This window comes from Orcinus orca, chromosome 9 (genome assembly GCF_937001465.1).
Source record: "Orcinus orca chromosome 9, mOrcOrc1.1, whole genome shotgun sequence".
Classification (NCBI taxonomy): Eukaryota; Metazoa; Chordata; class Mammalia; order Artiodactyla; family Delphinidae; genus Orcinus; species Orcinus orca.
Window position 1 is genome coordinate 41,317,142 of NC_064567.1, and position 19,497 is coordinate 41,336,638.

General features: G+C 49.6%; 1 long non-coding RNA gene across 1 annotated transcript; it reads left to right on the forward strand.

The window, feature by feature from the left end:
• The first annotated feature begins 565 nt into the window (after positions 1–565).
• LOC125965493 (uncharacterized) lies at positions 566–13,437 on the forward strand. The gene is made up of 4 exons (XR_007479432.1): positions 566–701; positions 1,075–1,282; positions 1,763–6,511; positions 6,741–13,437. It is a non-coding gene; the product is annotated as an uncharacterized LOC125965493 (long non-coding RNA).
• Positions 13,438–19,497: the final 6,060 nt, after the last annotated feature.

The window sequence follows — 19,497 nt, forward strand, 5'->3', positions numbered from 1 at the left end:
CTACCTCCTCTTTCTCTCCCTCCTCCTTTCTGGCCCCCGCCAGTGTCCTGGTTCCTAACCTAAAGTACTGCAGCTACCGCTTCATAGTATTCTTCCAACTCGAGCCCACAGGCTCTCATCTTCCACTTCCAAAGGCTTATCGAGTTATTTTCCTAAACACGTGTGGTTCCTCCCCTGAGGCCTTTGGGACCAGCAGGTAAAATACAATATATCTGTTTTGCCCTATGACCTTCTTTCCCACACCAGTGCTCAATGGCCAGAGGTGCTGGTGGTAGTGGGATTCATTCTCTATTCACCTCCTGGGGAGTAGGGCCTATGTTTGTCTCCATTACCGCTCTCTTCCCAGGGCCCTGCCCTGCACGGGCACAAAATATGCCCTGGATAAACACAACCGAATTGGCTGATGGCATAAATCAGTTTAGGAAGCAAATTAGATAACCAGTCTTTCTAGAACAGTGGCATCTCTATCACCAGCACCATCAGAGGTTATTGGAAGTTACCACCCAGTTGGGTCACATGCAACTGATCTGGGTTGTAATCCTAGTTAACTCATTGCCTGACGTTTGACCTTGGGCAAGTCACTTCACCAATCTGGGCCTCAGTCTCATGACCTTCAAAATGGGAGTGATGATACCTACACCTGGAGCCAAACGTACTGTGACGAGAACAAAGCGAAATAGCTAGGTAGCCCGCCGTTCTAGGTAAGTATCTGCTTTTGTATTGGTATCTGCTTTTTGCGTCAGTAAATTTGTGTTCATTTTCTGAAAAGGCTCCCCAAATTGTATACTCTCTGGGCTCCACAAAACCTGGCTCCCGGTCGGGAGGAGATAATGAGATGTCATAACTGCGTGGCCTGGAGCGTCCCAGGGGTGGAACCCTGTGAGGAGCGGACTGACAGGAGGTCTGAACACGTCTTCCTGGCACCCCTTCCCCATTCCCTGGCCCTGCAAACCCAGGCAAACTTCCAAAGGGCCAGTCGCTCAGGCCTCTAGGCCCATGCCCAGGTTCTCACAGGCAAAGGCTGACACTCCCTTTTCTGGGGGTGTCAGAAACAGGACCTGTTGACTCACACAGGTGCAGGTTGCAGCCTCTCACTAGACACAGAAGCTCTGCTCGGACTGACCCCCTGCCAGCTCCCCTCTGGATGCCATGATGGTGTCCAACATCCAACGGGAGGAAGTGTTGCAGCCCGACTCCCCTCCCCTCAACAGAGGCCTGCTGTAGCCGCTGGAGACACTGAGCCGGTGTGATATACTCCTGCGTTCTATTTCCTGGACCTCAGGTACACAGAACTGGATTAGGGATTAATCACCATCCTTTGTTCATGCCACTCTGTTGTTGTTGGTCCACGTCTGGCCTCCTGTTACTTCCTTAGGCTTTTTGTTTTATTCTTTAATGCAATAAGGACTGAAAAACCATCACTCAGAACAAAAGCTAGGACCAGGACAGAAACCTACAGCTAACTCCACAGTCACTCCATAACCTGTATTTTCAAACTTTTGGCTTTTAATCCAGAAAGATTACAGCCCAGCCGATCAGCCCCCAGCTGCTGTGTGCCGCCAGCTCCTGCTTCAGTTCTTCTTCCCTTCTTGGCTGCACATCTCTGGGAAGCACAAATCAATCATTTTAGCAGCTTGATAGCACATTCGGAAAGAGTTTGGGTCACGGAGCCAGAGAAAATGAATGATTAAAATGAGGCTTTTGAATTTACATTCATTTTTTTCATTCAACTGACATCCTTTGCTTTCTTCTCATCTTCTAGGCCTTGCAGATTCATCAGGATGTCCTTGAGGTTCTGCGGGAAACTGCCCAGTCTCCTGATGAGCAGGTGGGCGCTCAGAGCAGGGAAGGAGCTGCAGCGCGGGAGCCTGGGAACCTGGGCTGGGCCAGGGGCTGTGGTGGGAGGTGGTCGGGCGTGAGCCCAGGTGTGCAAACGTGCTAAGTCACATCTCAAACCAGAGGAGGACGAGAACAAGCAGGCAGACCCTTCAGCCAGCTCATCAATGTGAAGGGAGCAGACAGGAGGCACAGAGTGGGAACAAGCGTTGTCAGCCTGGAGGGGGGCTCAAAGCAGAGCGTGAGGATGGGGCTGGGGGAGCTGAACCGTGTGAGGAGGGGGCCTGGCCTGAGTGCTTCTCAGTAGAGCCCCTGGCCCCTCAGCCACGATGGGACATCTTCGCCTCTCCCCAGACTCTCTCTGGCTTCTCAGTACAGGCAGCTCTTTAAATCACCTGGGGAGCTTTTAAAAAGCACCGGTACCTGCGCCCCGCTCTCCCATTCAGAGCCATGTGGTGCGGGGGCCTGGCGTGGGCAGGCTTGTCCTGAGGCTCAGCAGTGCGGAGACTGCCGCAGGAGGGGCGTTGGGCTCCCTCGGTTTGCCCGCGGCAGGTCACAATATAATTTGGATGTGGGAATTTCCCAGGTTCCTCCAATCCTGGGGTCAAGGTTAAACTTGACGGAGGTACCGTGGAAGGCCCAGCCCCTCCCCCCCAGTTCCTGCCCCCAGTTATCTGATGGGTCTGGGGGTTGCAGGGTGAAGCAGGGAACAGTGGAAGAGGAGTTAGGCACAGAGGGCGGAAGTCTGCGTCAGAAGGCCACACGTTTCAAAGTCTCTCTCTTGAAGGGCCTCACTTCTTGGTCTCCCAGCTTGAGGGCTGGCCATTGGCTCATAGGTGGCCAGGTGAGGGCCAGAGAGCTGTTTCCCCTGGGGCCTGGCTCTGTCTGCTGGCCCGGGAAGCCCGGTGGGTATCTCTGTTCTTTCTGCTAAACATAGTTCCCCCAGATATGGCTGGGGCATCAGGGAGAGAGTGGAAGTAGCAGCAGAGAAACGGCAATTTCTGTGAAAAGGAGTATTTTGGGTTGAAAGGCAGTGAAAACTACTATATGTGGCGGGTAAACCAATCATATCATAGCTGTGTCTGAAACCCTATCGAAGTTTTCCTGGGGCCTGCATGACAGTCTCACTGGGTTAGGGGCCTGTGAGTGGAGTACAAGGCCTGGATAGAGGTGTAGGGCTTCGGACAATGCCCTCCAACACCAACAGACAAATCTGAGCTGAGACTGGCCATAAAGCAGCTAAGGAAGGCTGTTACTGATGAATAAGGAGGCCATGGTGGCTAGAGTAGTGGGCTTTGGGGTCGGGGAGGGAGGGTAGAGGATGTCTTTGCTGAGGGATAGTTACCACCACCAGGACGGGGTCATGATGTGGGAAGCAGCCAGCTGGTGAGAAGACCTTGGGTGATTGTGTCCGATGCTCGTTGACCTGGCTCAGGTGGTCGGTGCAGGTGGTGGGGCTGTGTCAGAGGTTGCCTCACGGGGGCTCCAGGAGGCCCCGGGGTTCACATCCCGTGCTTTCAGCAGGCCCTGGCTGACCGCGGATGTCCTGGTAGTGGGGCCGTGATGGCTCCAGGCTCCCCGCCTAGACACTCAGCTGCTTATCCAGAGCTGCAGCTCCTCGGCATCCAGGTCCTTCCGTGCTCTGGGGCCACGGGGACTGGATGCCCACGTAGTCCCCGTGCAGCCTGGCCCTGCTGGGGTCCAGGGGAGAGGGTGGAATATTTCCTGGGGGCGCTTCCTCTCCCAGGTGCTCTGGTTTGCAAAGGTATGTTTTGGAAGGTGGTCAGGTTAAGGCCCTTAGAGAATGTGGCCCGTCCAACTTGCAGGTGCTGAGCCTCTGGTCAGATCAGGTACCTTGGGGTCACCATCACGGGCTGCCAGCCAAGAGCAAGCTCATGGGAGAGCAACTCCTGCCCTTAAATGGCAGGCGCGGCCCACTTTCCAGCGAGCACAGAATTCCTGGGCCTTGTTCCGTCCAGCCTGGGCCCCCACTGGATGTCAGACACAGTTAACAGTCCTGAGGAGGAGACTCCTGGCTTCACCAAAGGCAGATAGAGATCTCCGGGTGCAATGGCCATTACCAAAGCCCCCGCCACTCTCCTGCTTCCTGGAAGCACCCGTCTTCCTCCACGGGACGGGAGCCTTGCCTGGCCTGCCTGAGCAGACCCAGCCCAGCCCTGCACGACACCCCTCATGCAACCTCCCCCATGAGGAGGGACTCCGCAGATTTTGAACCAGGTGTGGTATGGGCTTAGACCTCAGGGTGTGGATTTTTCTAATCCTTCCCGCTTCCTCTCCACCCTAATTCCTTTAGAATAAATCCAAATGGGAAGAAAGGCTTCCTGTAAGTAGATCTTACCTACTTGAAAACCCCTCAGATTTCTTCTATTTTGGAAAACATTGCTTCCTCTTCCTTCAGTACTGCCTGAATTAAAAACCTTCTCTTGATAACAAAGGGCTCTCAGGGTAACCAGATACCTAAGGTAGATTTCCTGTCCAAGAAGTAGATCAGTCTGGTTCATTTCACTGAAACTTTATAAAGTCTCTCGTGTGGTCCACTTGGGTCCAGGCATGGAACAGTGAAAACAGTGACACCCCACCTTGCTGCAACCAGGGCAGGCTTGATGTCCACATACAGGCAGCAGCACAAAATGGATGATCTCTTCTCCAAAGGACATTTTCCAGGTTGTACTCAGCCTGGAAGTTTTTACCGACACAAATCTAAAGCCGGGAAAATTCTTCCCAGAGACACAGCACAATTCAGACAGATGAGGAGGTCAGGGTGGGTGAGCCTCTCAGAGCATGAAGCCGTCTCAGGGTTCTGGGCAGCCAGCCTCTCAGAACTCACATCTCAGCAACCACTGCGGCACGGACGTGTGCAGTAGCATGTAGCAACCAGGAGAGCTAGGGCTCCTGAACTCGGGGCCCGTAAAGCATGGACTTTGAGCAATTATAACCAGAGAGAAAGAGCCCCCTGTCCTATTAGATTTGAAGCCCTGTGGAAAAGGGTGAGCCATCCAGGGAAGACTAGAGGGTGACAAGGAAGCGTGTGGGCACAGCGGATCAATAGAGAATGAAAGAAGAAGCTGTCAGCGGAAAGGGACTGAAACGTTTCCCACAGCCACATTGGGCTAAGGTTTCACCAGCCATTAGTGCAATGAGCTTAGAAGTAAATATGGGAGAAACTACATTTATTTGTCCTTGGTGCATTCATGCTGAAGGTAATGATTTGATAATTTATTCTGTGGCATGAGATTGGCCACAGGACTGTAATTTAATCAGGGCTATTCTGCATAGAGATTTGCTTACTTTTAAAGCCCATTCCTCTCCTGGGCAGGGAAGTCTCTGGGCCTGTGATGGGTAGGTGGGAAGTTGGGTCATCTGTGGATGACATGAGAATGCAAGCAACATGACACTGAGTGCCTACCTGGTGGCTTTACCTGGGTATTGCTGCCAGGTGCTCTGGACATACCACTGTCACTACTGCAGCTTCCAGGTGGCCATGTGTGAAAGGGAGAAGTGGATTTTGAGCTATGAATCATTTTCCAGGTTAACTTTGGGCTGCCAGTAATTTCATTTCGGGGAACATTTGCCCACGGCAGAGGACGGTGGCTTACTGCAAGCGGGTGGGGGAAATCCATGCTCCACCTCTAGAGGAATATCTTGCGGACGGCTGATAGTCTGCATATGGGAAGGTTTATGGCACCTGCACACCTGAATGCCCATTTGTATATGCATTCAAGAAAAGGATAGTAATAGATGCTCAATTAAATTCCAGAGGTATTAAAAAGAGCATGAGGCTACTGTTGAGTAGGAAACGTCAAGCAAACAAGCCTTATTGGTGCAGAACAGCAGCAGTAAGACCACAGAAAGGTGGGTGGTGGGGGCTCAGATTGTGGTGAAGGAAGTGGAAAGAATATTTTTGGTTACAGCTGCATTTTCATGGGAAGGGTTTATAAAATGTGACATGGAAAAGTGAAGAGATTATGGCTGAAAAGCAAGCTGGTTGACACAACAGGAAAGTAGAGAATGTCACAAAAGAATTTTTGAATTAGTGTCTTAGTTTCCTATTGCTGCTACAATAAATCACATATAAATTTGTGTTGTTTTAGGCCAACAACACAAATTTATTCCCTCACAGTTTTGGAAGTCAGAAGTCTGAAATGGTTCTTAAAATCAAGGTGTCAGTGGGGCTGCACTCTTTCTGGAGGCTCTAGAAAGAATTTGCTTCCTTACTTTTCCGGTTTCTATAAATGAGCTTGTGGTCCCTTCCTCCATCTTCAAAGTCAGCAGGGTAGCATATTCGAGTCCCTCTCTCTCTCCCCCACCCTCCTCCTCACCTCTGCCTCCGTTGTCACATCTCTGCCCCCTTATAAGGTTTCTTGTGATTACAACAGGCAGGCCCACCCAGATGATTCTAGATAAACTTTCCACCTCAAGATGCTTACCTTACTCTAAGTATCTGCAAAGTCCCTTTTGCTATGGAAGGTAATATAGTCACAGGTTCAGGGAACCAGGATGTGAACCTCTGTGGGTAAGGGCATTACTGTTTACCACGATGTTGTAAATCGTGAGTCTTTTCAAAAAACTCATGGTGGCATAATTTTAGATTTACAGAAAACTTGTCAAGGCAGTACAGAATTGTGAGTCTTTTTTACAACATTTTTTCATCTCTGTTCAGGTTGTACAAATGTTTTTTGTTTTTTTTTTTTTTTTTTTTGCGGTACGCGGGTCTCTCACCGTTGTGGCCTCTCCCGTTGCGGAGCACAGGCTCCAGACGCTCAGGCTCGGCAGCCATGGCTCACGGGCCTAGCCGCTCCGCGGCATGTGGGATCTTCCCGGACCGGGGCACGAACCCGTGTCCCCTGCATCGGCAGGCGGACTCTCAACCACTGCACCACCAGGGAAGCCCTGTACAAATGTTTTTACGTTAAAAATTATTTGAAAACAAATGAGCCATCTGTGAAAGTGCTTGGCATTCTTGGGAAGAGAAGTCCTGTTTAGTGCAAGGCATTTGTGATACCTGGTCTCCTTCAAAGGAATACCCTGTAGGGTTTCTTGATGGGAGCTGCCAGCCTTTTCCATCCCTGGGAACTTCCTGGGGCTGATTCCTCAGAGGGCAGGACCCAAACCACATGACCATTATTGCCCCATGCAGACAGGTGAAGTTAATACGACTTCTCTCTACCTGTTGAGAAACACATTCCTCCCAGAAAGTCCTTCTCTGTATCACCTCCTTCCTGCTTCCCTCAGTTGTTGCCTTGGGCACTTCTAGGCATTTGCCATCTGTAACTGGCTGGGCAGGTGGCACCTGGGAACCTTTGCCATGTAGCTTGCCTGAGTCATCTGTGCCTCTGTGGTGAGCCAGCCATCCTCAGGGATGCTGCCTGGGAATCTTAGGGAACATTGAGCTTCCTTCACTAGCTCCTGCCTAAGAATATTCCTCTGCCTTTTGCTAAAGGTACTGACTCTAGAATCAGAACTAACTCTGTTGGTGATTTGAGGTTACTAATTGGCATGATGGCTTCCAAAACCCAGATGTGCATCAGAATCACCTGTTGTGCTTTGTAGGAAATACACCACAAAATGAATCTGGAAAGTCTTGTACACAAGAAAGCAAGGAATTACTCAAAGAGTGATGAGGACATGTTAAAAGGATAGAGGGGCCAGATGGAAGGCTAAATCTGGGACATTTTGGCATCAAAATAAAGAGTGACAATAATGGATTATAAGCCATTGAATAAAAAAACACGTAACTATAACTAGTCCATACTCACATCACTAAACAAATAAGTAAATAAATGAGTGTTCATGCTTTTACAAAAATCCCGTGCCCGAGATTCTCTCCCTGAAATGCTGCCTCAATTAGGTCTGGAGCAGGGCCCAGGCATTTCTGGTTCTTAAAAAGACTGTAGGGGATGGTGATGTGCAGTCAAGGTTGAGAAATACTGGTTTAGCCTCTCCCGGTAGAGCACAGAGCCATAGAAGTTACAGAAGGAAGAGCTGAAGAATTTGCTGTCTCGTCCATTTACTCATCATGTATTGAAACCTACTATGTGTCAGGTAATGTACAGACTGGGATATAAGAGGCTAAAAACATTTCCTGTCCCCCTGGAGCTCACGGTCAAGGGGCTACTTAGCCCTGTGAACAGTCTCCCTTTGGGGTGGGCTCAGGTCTGGGAGCCTGGAAGAATGAAGAGGACTTTGCTGGTGGACCAGGGAGAGAAGGGCATTCTAGACCGAGGGAAAAGCAAAGGTGTGGAGGAGGGAGGGCGGGGCACGAGGTACTTATTTGATCTGCACGGGTGGGTGCACTGCAGGGTTGCAACAGAGGAGGGATGAGCAGCGATAAGGGCCACCGTCCGTGCCGGCACCGAGAACCAGACACTGGTTCTGGCGTGTTTCATCCACTGAGCCCTGTGGCCTTCACTGCAGCCACACCCTACAAAGAAGGAGACAGCAGAGCCAGGTAGAGGGACATTCCAAAGGTCACGCTGCCGGTACCCCCAAGCACACACGTTTAACTCTTCTGCTGGCCTTGAGATACTTTTCAACTGACCAGCAGCCTTGGTCTCCTCTGGGAGCTCGGTAGACGTGCAGGCTCTCAGGGACTCTGAATTCTAACTTGCTTCCCAGGACTTTCGTAGGCACCTTGGAGTCTGAGAAGTGCCAGTCTAGGTAGGGCTCTGACGGCTTAGGACGAATGGATTGAGGTGGGGACTGGCGGGCAGTGGGGTGGGGCGTTAGCAAGACCAAGCAGAGGTCTGACATGGTGGTCTCATGAGAGGGAATGGTGTGCTCAAGTGGTCTTCTCCCCCATGTGGGCTTTCTCCCTAGTACGTCTTGACTGTAAGCTCCTCCGGAATGGTCCACAGGGTTCCCCGCTGGGGCCCCAGCAGACCTAGCACAGCAATGTCTACCCATCAGCGGTCAGTAGGTATGGGCTGACTCAGTGCTCTGTGGACAGATCTTTAACTCCAGACCCAGAGTCATGAGATTGCCCACAGCCTCACAAGCTTCCTGCAGTCCCATTGTCCTCCATCTGGACACTAATCTTACATCCACAGGGATCTCTTCCCTCCCCCAGGCCAGTCCAGCTACTGCCTTGGCCCAGACTCTTCCTGTTGACTCAGTCACTCCAGTGGCAGGTGGGACCCATGTAGGCGGTGCTGTGACAGGTGGGAGGTGAGTGTGGGAGCCCAGACTGTGGCCAGGACACCCATTCCCTGCCGACGGCTGGAACATCACTCATGGTCAGAATAAAGAAAATCCCATGACCACTGTTGCTGTTCTCATTTTAACAACAACAACAACAAAAAAAAAACATATCCCAAGGAAGCAGTAACTACCACAGAACTGGGGATTTTCTGTTCTGGGGAGTTTAGTCCAACTGAGAAGGCTACAATATGACTTTATGCCAAGTGAACAGGTGTCATTTCTCTGAACTTCCATGATCACTGGCAAATTACACACTGTTAAGAACCCAGTCTCAAACCCCAAGTGACCTTCAGGTCTGGGCTTCCATTCCTGGTCATGGTGTTGCTGGTGTTTTGCCCTCCGTTTGCCCAGATGGACGCCACTATGCATTTCTTTTCCCTAATTAGGATTTTGACTGAGGATTTGAGGGCAAACTAGAAATGCATTTCCATTAAAGGCATTTCTATTGCCATGGGGAACTGCTACCAAGTCATTCTGATATTCCCACGGCTCAGTCATAATTAATATTAATAATAATTACTAACACGTATTGATATTCCCTCCTTAAGAATTTCCACTGTCATTAAGTTGCTCCAAAATTCCCTGAGGAAAGAGAGAGAACTGGCTCTTTTCCCCCAGCCCTGTTTTGAGTGTCTTTCTCTCTCTGAGAGCAGGGACTGTGTTTTTCATCTCAGAATCCCACTGGCCAGCACAGACCAGGTGAAGTTCGTGCAATGAATGAACATTCTGGCCAGTTTCAACCCCAGGAATCCTGCATCTAGGACAACTGAGAGTGTGCAGCTGGTGGAGAGCTCAGGGGTGGTGTGGCCACGAGCCCAGCCGCGCACTCCTGTGATCATGTGAATAAAGAGCCAGTGGAAGGGAGGGAAATAAAGTGATAAGACAACATTACAAAGCTCTCCGGGAATTAGAAGATGGATGCAGTAATCCTGTGGAATAATGCATGGCCAGGTTTCCCGGTAAGCCCCAGCCCCACCAAATCACTGAAAAGATGAGCATTTCCAATCAGGAGGGTCAGGGGGGCATTACGGTGACAAAGGAAGGACAGGAATAAGGGAGTGGGCAGCCACTCTAGGTGGCATCTAGACTAATGGTGCCACCCTGCATTGGTTCCTTGTTGCTATGACCAGGGAGAAATTGGCGAGTCTAGGGGAGGAGCGTGCATGCCTGGAGAGCTGTGACGGGGTGATGTGTCTAGCCATGCCTTGGCCTGACTCATTCGTACCACGTGGGGCCAGACAGACAAACCCTCGAAGCCCCGCCCAGCCTCAGCAGCTGGTGCTACCTCCGCCTCCACGGCCATGTGGGCCCTGCAGGGCCACACTTCTCTATCCCACCCTCTTCCATCTGCCTGTTGAGTCCATTCTCAATCATCCAAGTCTATAAGCAGAATCGATCTTCAGTCTCCAGCGCCCCTTTCCTTTTAATTGGCTGCCATGGAATTCCACCACTTTGTAGCCCAGAGAAGCCATTCCTGACCTCTCTGGGGCCCCTTTTCCTCATCTGTAAAGTGGGGTAAGTGTTAACTGGGATGAAACATTGAAGGCACGTTGCTTAGTGCCTCACAGAGGTTAAATAGCCAAGCCTGGAGCCCTGTTGTCGTCTTTCATACCCCAGCCTCTCAGCATAGCTTCGCGGAAGGACGAGAAGGGCAGCGGGACCTTCCTGCCATCATGAAGAGCCTGATTCAGGAACACAGAGCCGGCGGAGCCAGAAGGATGAGTGGAGGGAACTGACGTCTGGACTTTTCACGGGTTAGGGTGCCCTTTGCCTTTGGAAAAAACTGGTTTGGGGAGAATCCTCCAAAAAGCAGCCTCCAAAACAAGAATGGGTTGGGGCGGCCAGGAGCAAAGGCTGGCTGGCTGAGGTCCCTTCCACGGAGGAGTGGAAACAGCCTTCCCTAGGTATGGGGGGAGCAGTCAGCCAGCCCCTCCCTGGCCCACCACAGATGGCGAAAGTCAATGCACTCTGTGTTCTTTGAGATCTCGTGACAAGAGTTAAAACAAACTGTGACATACAAAAACTTACTGCTGGCAGTATTATTGGTGAAGAATTAAATTATTAGCTCAAGAATTAAAATGCTGGGTCTGGTACACAGACTACATATTCCAGCACCTCCTACAGATACTGAAATCCTTCCTTGTGTCATAAAACTCGATCATGAAAAGAAAGGCTCATGTGTTCCAAGGAACAAAAGGGGCAGCATCAGTGATCCACCAGCACCATCCTACACGGGACAGGGTTCGGCTTCCCGACCCGCTGCAGGGTGGGGGGCTTTGCTCCCCTCAGAAGGACGAGAGAAGCTGTTCCGGCCTCAGCCTTGCCAGGTGGGGTGGCGAGGCCCCCAGATTTCCTGTGAGCTGTGTTTGAGGCCCCGCACAGGGTTCAGAGGAACCTAGGCTGCTGCCTTGAAACCCATCCCAGACACTGTTTTGTTTCACGTTGTTTCACGATGATCTTGAGATGCTCTTCAGGGTTTGAGGTCCTCTCTGGGCGTTGGCAAGGCTGGGGGTGTGTGGAGTGAGGTGGGTTCCACAGAAGCGGCTCCCAGAGATCAGGTCCCTGTCCCTGGAAACGCAGGCCTGCGCCCTGCAGACCGCTGGGTGCCGGAGAAGACCTTCGGCTGACGGGACTTCCGCTATGGCTGGCTCCGCAGTGCTCTAACGGCGGGGACGAAGGGGCCTTACTGCAGCCTCCGCGTCCAGATTTCAGGTCACAGCTACATTCATGTCACCAGACAAAAGAAGGTGGGGGCAAGGAAGGGAGTTGTGTTTATGGAGCAATTGATGGAGCAGATGCTTCACGGAGCATTTTAAGGACTTCACTCTTCACGAGGACACCTAGAGGTAGGGCTTATCGTGTCCATTTCAGAGATAAGGAAACTGAGCCTCACTTTGGTGAAGTAGACCTGCCCAGTGTCTCAGGGCTTGATCTGCCAGACCCTGAAACCCCTACCCTTTACACAGTCCCAGTGGCTCCTGTAATGACGGTCCCCATCAGGGGACCCCTGCAGGGGTCGACTAACAAGCCACCATCACCGGGTGGGTGCTGTGGTTTACTACTCTTTCAATCCTGCAAACTTAACGTCTAGTCCTGTAGTGGGTTGAATTGTATCCCCTCCAAAAGCTATGTCCAAATCTTAACCCCTGGTACCTGTGAAAGTGATTTTATCTGGAACTAGAGTCTCTGCGGAGGTGCTTAAATGAAGGGTCTCAAGATGAGATCATTCCGGATTAAGGGTGGGCCCTAAATACAGTGACTGGTGTCCTTATAAGAGAAAAGAAGGGGAGATTTGACACACAGAGAGGCCACATGAAGACAGAGACCGATTAGAATGATGTGACTACAAGCCAAGGGATGGCGAGGGTTGCCAGCAGCCACTGGAAAGTGAAGGAGGGCATGGAATAGACTCTCTCTTAGAACCTCCGAAAGGAACCAACCCTGCCTGCACCTTGATTTCAGACTTCTAGCCTCCAGAACTATGAGAGAATCAATTTCCGTTGTTTTAAGCCACCCAGGTTGTGGTAATTTATTATGGCAGCCCCCAGTCACTGACACAGGCCTGATCTCCATAGTAAGAGTAGTACAAGCTGCTTCTTATTCAGTGTGTGTTGTGTGCTCCAGGCACTGGGCTGAACATGCCCTAGCTTCACGGTGCTTCTTGCTCATTCTTCGAGGTGGGATCCACAGTGCTTATGCCCATTATCCAGGTGAAGAAACTCGTAAGTCATCAGGTCCAAGCTGAGCTGGTGCCTGGTGGGGCGGACTCTGCTACAAGCAGTTAAACCTAACACCCCAAAACCCACAGCCCCGGACAGTGGTGACTCTGGTGGGGGGAAAGCCCACTCAGGAACATGGAAGGCGTGGAGGCTCGGCCCTGGTCTGGAGGTCTGCCCAGCTTCACAGCGGCCTCAGAGCTGCACAGGACCAACTGCTCCGAGAGCATCCGGGGTTTCCCCTTTGCTCTCCCCCGACTTAGTAGACCAGAGAGGTGAGGACTTTCCCTAAGGACACACAGCTCTCCGTGGCAGTCAGTGAGAGAGCTCAGCAAGTCTGGCTCCCTGGTCCTTGTGTCCTGGAAACGGCCAGGGACTGGGGCTTTCCTCCTCAGACACAGCTGAAAGAATTCCAGACCCAGGAGCTTCCCTGGAGTGTACCTGCTCCCCACTCTTCCCCACCAGACTCATCTGGAGAAACTTTAGAGGAGCAGAAGGGCCCTTAAATACCACCTACAGGTCCACCATGCCTTACAGTGACTCCCAAATCCCCAGCACTTGGCATACCTAATCTGGTAGCAAAAACCTGACCTAAATTCCTGTGCGGCGCTTTACAATCTTTATGCATCCCACTGCTGTGAATATTTCACTGCAGAAATATTAATGTGATTCATTTCACTGCAGAAATATTAATGTGATTCAGGGTGTGGCCCAGACCCTACCCGGTCTGATGTAAGACATGCTATATATACAATAATTCCTTGATAAAATCTGAAAAATCCTGCATATTCATTTCTGATTTTAAAACACATCACCTCCACCTGGGAAGGATTAGATGTGTGGGGGACAGGCGACAACCCAGTCTCTCACTTCCAGGTGTGTGGAAAGATTTTTAATTCTCAAACAAAAAAAAGTTTAATTTGAATTTAAGGTAGCATTGAGGTAGAAAAATGGGATTTTTCAAGTCAGAAGGACCTGGGTGCAAATCCAAGTTTCAAAGGTTCATGGCTCTGTTGCACCTAAGCCATAACATCTGTAAAATACCTGTAAAACGGGAGCAACCACAGCTACTGTGCAGGACTGTGTGGATGTGAATGTTCAATGAGCATTTGTGAGGAGAAGCACAGTAACTCCACGAACAGAAAACCCCTCACCCCTACCCACACTCCTTAATGAAATTTCTTTCCCAACACCAGCCAAACTGCAAATTCTCAGAAAGAAAATAATATTCTTTCTAATTCTTAGCAACAGATATTTGGTACCTGGAATGGAGATTATTCTGGTGGTGTCACAATCATGTCTTGCCTTTGCCAAGTGCCTCCCAGTGAGTCATCCCAGGACTTTAAAGACTCTGCCAAACTCACCCGGCACATCTGTGGACAAAGATGGGGACAGAGACCAAGGGCAGTGAAGGCCACCCCAAGGCTCACACCTGACTGCTCCCATTAGCTACTAAAGGAGGGACCCACTTTTAAATGTCCTAGTGAGTCCCCAGGGGCCTCTGGAGGAAATGTCTTCCTCCACAGGACATCAGGCAGGAACTGTGAAATTAGAAGACCCTGGGGGGCTTCCCTGGTGGTGCAGTGGTTAAGAATCCACCTGCCAATGCAGGGGACACGGGTTCGAGCCCAGGGCCAGGAAGATCCCACGTGCCGCAGAGCAACAAAGCCCATGCACCACCACTACTGAGCCTGCACTCTAGAGCCTGTGAGCCATAACTACTGAGCCCAAGTGCCACAACTACTGAAGCCCATGCACCTAGAGCCCGTGCTCCGCAACAAGAGAAGCCACCACAATGAGAAGCCTGCGCACCACAACAAAGAGTAGCCCCCGCACGCCACAACTAGAGAAAACCCGCGCGCAGCAACGAAGACCCAATGCAGCCAAAAATAAATAAAAATAATAAAATAAATAAATTTAAAAAAAAAGACCCTGGGGATTCGCAGGGTGAGATTTCACGGGAGACATGCTCCTGACTTGGGGTGGGGGGGCGGCTAGGAAATAATGCTGCAGGGAGAAAAAGCAATCTTTTCTCTTATCCAGCTCGTCTACTTTTATTCTATTTGAAATAAATAAATAGGGTTTTTCCTTGAGTCATATTATTGTCATTAAACTGATGGCCTCATCTAGCTAATCAATAAGAAGACTTTGGGGTCTTTAATTGTTCAGGGGCTGGTGGAGGCTCAGGGGATTAGAGACCCCCAGCCCAAGCCCCTGCTGCCAGCCCCTCCCCCAGTGACCCACAGACTTCATACTTCTTGTGGGATTTGTGAACCTGACCTTGAGGACGTTTGGTCTGGGAGAGGGGAGGTTATATTTGTATTTTATCCTGAGGGAGATCTGCTGCCTACAAGTCTCCAAGTCATTTTCAGACCAGGACAAACTATTCTTCTCTCCCTGGTTTCAAAAGGGGGAGGCGAAGCTTCCTGAAACTTGTCTAGCTTCATGAGGCGACGCTGCAGCCAAGTTACAGGTAGGTCAGGTTCAGACAACGATGGAAGGAGAAAGTGCTGGTTCCCTACCTTTCGTTCTGCCCTTCACACCTGAGGGTACCAGGTGCTCTCATTCAAGGCTGCTGCCCTGCAGGTGTGCGTTAGAACCCCCTGGGGGGTCAGGAGGATGAGGGAGAGGGCTGAGTAGTTTGAGGGAAAGCCTACTTGTAGTGACGTTGAGCTGATCTGCTGTCCTCCTGAGAACGAGCAAGCGCTGGGCCCATGCATTCATTAATTCTTTCACCCCCTCATTCATTCAGCACCCTCTAGGCCCACAGCACAGACCTGGGTTTTTGTACTTTCATGGTTTTGCACGTGCTGCAGCAACAGGATCAGGATCAGGTTGGGTGGCATGGGGATGGGGGTGGGGGATTTTTTCTGAATTGGAGCCCCTGCTGGCTTCCTTCCCCTTCCCTATCTTGCTTCCCTCCCCGCCTTCCCTTCCCCCCATGGGCACTCCCTTAGCAAATCAGGGTCTGCTTCGGGGCAGGGGGAGGCTTTCTGTGCCTCAGCTTCCTTCATTTGTAACATAGAGACTAGAAGAGTATCTGTTTTGTTGCTGTTGTTTGTTTGTTTTTATAAATTTATTTATGTATTTATCTTTGGCTGCGTTGGGTCTTTGTGGCTGCCCACGGGCTTTCTCTAGTTGCGGCGAGCGGTGGCTACTCTTTGTTGAGGTGCACGGGCTTCTCATTGTGGTGGCTTCTCTTGCTGTGGAGCTCGGGCTCTAGGCATACAGGCTTCAGTAGTTGTGGCACGCAGGCTCAGTAGTTGTGGTGCATGGGCTTAGTCACTCTGCGGCATGTGGGATCTTCCCAAACCAGGGCTCGAACCCATGTCCCCTGCACTGGCAGGTGGATTCTTAACCACTGCGCCACCAGGGAGGTCCAAGTATCTGTTTTTATTGTAAGGATTCCACCAAGTAATCCTAGTAAAACCCAACACAGAGGCTGGCACTTAGCAAGCACTTTGGTGACAGCACTCTCACATTGTAGCTAGCACACTGGGCCTCCCAACACAATGGCTCCATTTTCCATTCTGCACCCTTGTAGCTTGATGTAGCCATATGACTAGGTTCTGGTCAACTGGATTTGAGCAGAAGGGATGAGTGCAGCTTGCAGGGAATGTCCCTTAAAAGTAAGGGGAGTGCTCCACTCCAGCTGGCTGGAATGTGGGTTGTGATAATGGGAGATGGTGCAGCCAGCCTGGACCATGAGGTAGAAGCTGAATGCCGAGCTTGGTGGAGCAAAGGGGCCTTGGGTCTCGACACTACTGAATCACCCTATGGGCCTGAGACCACCTGAACAGATGGTTATGTAAGTGAGAAACTTCTAACTTATTTAAGACAATGGATTGGGGTGGGGATCTCTTTATAATGGTAGCCAAACCTGCACCTTAAATTCTCCAGTCTCCAAGTGGCATGATTACCTTAGGAGAGAACTCTGAAATGTCCCAGAAACAGCCACCTCCAGGACTGACAAGAAGAGAATCCTGCTTAAGTGTGTGTGGGATTTCTTTCCCTTCCCTCATTTGTTGATCTTTCTCTCTTTGTGCATGAAAATGGGATAAGAATAAGAAGGTATATTATAGAAAGGAGAGGAAACCAAGAAACGACAACTCTAAAGAGAAGGTATTACTACTTGAGCCTGGTGGAAATAATGTGAAAGCAGACAGGGATGAATAAGTAGACATGCCCCAGCTCCAAACTCTTCACAAGTCTTCATTTTAGAATGCTCCTATGCTGCCCTTTTGCTCACTTCCAAAACTCATCAACAGAAATAGATTGAATCAGCCACATTCCTCTCACAGTGCCTGTCTCTGATGCAATGGCCACCGGAGACACTGTTACTGATGCTGCAACACTTTGTCATTTTGTACAAAAGTCATATAGTTATTGCTGCAATTTTTTCCAAAGGTGAAAATAGACTCAAGAGATTAGTTTATTTAATCAGTGAATCAACATAAGTACTTGGTGCCTCCTTTGTGGTGTTTACTTGGTCACTGCTACTGTCCAGGGGCAAGTTCATGTCTTTGGAGGGAGGCATAGCATGTGGACATTCTCCTTATTTATAAGGGCCTGGGACAAAAGCAAGAAGGCATTAAGAAAAGGAGGAAAGGTGGCTTTGTGGCCTGGTCGCATCCTCTAGGGCCAAGTTTCTCACTGCTGACATGTTGGTCTGGATAATTCTTATGTGGGAGGTTGTCCTGCGCATTGAAGGATGGTATGCAGCATCCTGGCCTCTACCCACCAGATGCCAGTAGCACCACCACCTCCCCAGCTGTGAAACTAACAATGCCTCCAGTCATTACCTAATGTCCACTGGGGGGGGTGGTGCGTGCAAAATCACGCCTTGTTAAGAACTACTCCTCTAAGGTCTGCCTCTAGGGAGGGAAGCAGTGGAAGCAGCACCTGCAGACAGTAGCATCAGGGAACACACAACCTGTCTGGGGCCCCACTGACAGAGCAAAGCTCAAAGGGTAAAAAACATGTTTGCTCTTTAATAGAAACCCAAAGAAGGTAGCATCACCAAGAGACTTTGAGTGTTGCAAGCAAGGGCAGTGGACATGCTGAGAAAGGAGAAGAGCAGAGGAAGAAGAAAAGAGCAGAGGCCCCGCAGTACCTGATTTAAGTCATCAGTGGCTGTCTCATTCCTTTTCACCAGTAAGTGGACTATGGATGGGCATATGATCCCGAGAAAGATTTTCTTCCCGGGTAACAGAGAGGAAGCTGGGGAGAAGGATCCATGTCTGCCCTCCTCTTCCCTTCCTATCCTATGCCAAGATGGAATGTTTGGAGCTGCCAGCAGCCATTTTGCAACCATGAGGCAACAGCCAAAGGTCAAAATCTATTGCAGACGTGGAAAAAGTCTGCGTTCTTGATAACATGGCTGAGGCAATGAACCAACTTCAGGACCATCTACCTTTAGTCTTTCTGTTAAGTAAATAGCGTATGTCCCTATGACTTAAGCCAGGGTTAGCTGGGTTTTCTGTCATTTACATTGCTAATCAATGGAAACGTTTTCAATGGCAATGAATAGAATACCTAACTAAAAGAAACTTATAAACGGAGGGGGTATTTTCTCAGCTAATAAAAAGTGCTGAAGTAGGTGAGTCCAAGGTTGGTTTCAAGGCTGTTTAGTGTCAGAGCTCTGAGTTGACTTATATGTGATACTCTTGGGCTTTCCCTCATGGTCACAATATTGCTGCCACAGCTCCAAATGTCATGTCCACACTCAAACTGTGTTTAAGACAAGAAAGAAAGAGGCAAGTTTTCCTTGCCTATCCCTCTCTCTTTACCAGGAGAAAAACAATTTCCCCTCAAGCTCCTAGGAAACTATCCCGCAGTCTCATTGATCAAAACTGGACCACATACCGTAAAAGCAGAATTACCATATGATCCAGCAATCCCACTCCCAGGCATATATCCAGACAAAACTATAATTCAAAAAGATACACACACCCCTATGTTCATAGCAGCACTATTCACAATAGCCAAGACATGGAAACAACCTAAATGTCCATTGACAGATGAATGGGTAAAGAAGGTGTGGTACATACATACAATGGAATATTACTCAGCCATAAAAAGGAAGGAAATAATGCCATTTGCCACAACATGGATGCAACTAGAGATTACCACACCAAATGAAGTCAGAAAGACAAAGACAAATACCATATGATATCACTTATATGTAGAATCTAAAATATGACACAAATGAACTTATCTATGAAATAGAAACAGAATCAGGGGCATAGAGAATAGACTGGTGGTTGCTAAGGGGGAGGGTGGTGGGAGAAGGTTGGATTGGGAGTTTGGGATTAGCAGATGCAAACTGGCACATATAGAATGGATAAACAACAGGTCCTATTATAGCACAGGGAACTCTATTCAATATCCTGTGATAAAACATAATGGAAAAGAATATGACAAAGAATGCATATACATGTATAACAGAGTCACTTTGCTGTACAACAGTTAACAGAACATTGTAATTCAACTATACTTCAATAAAAAATAAATTTAAAAAAAACTGGACCACATACCAAGACAGTTTGAGAGAGTGAGTATTTGGCATTTTAAGTCTCTGTCATGGGAGGTGAGTTCTTCCAGAAAGGGCTTTTCTAGAGGATTGTTGGGTTAGCGGACAACAGTTTTTTGCACAAAATAACTGTTCATACCATATACCCTATTATCAGAAAATCAGTATTTCCCTATCAAGGCCTCTCTTACCCCT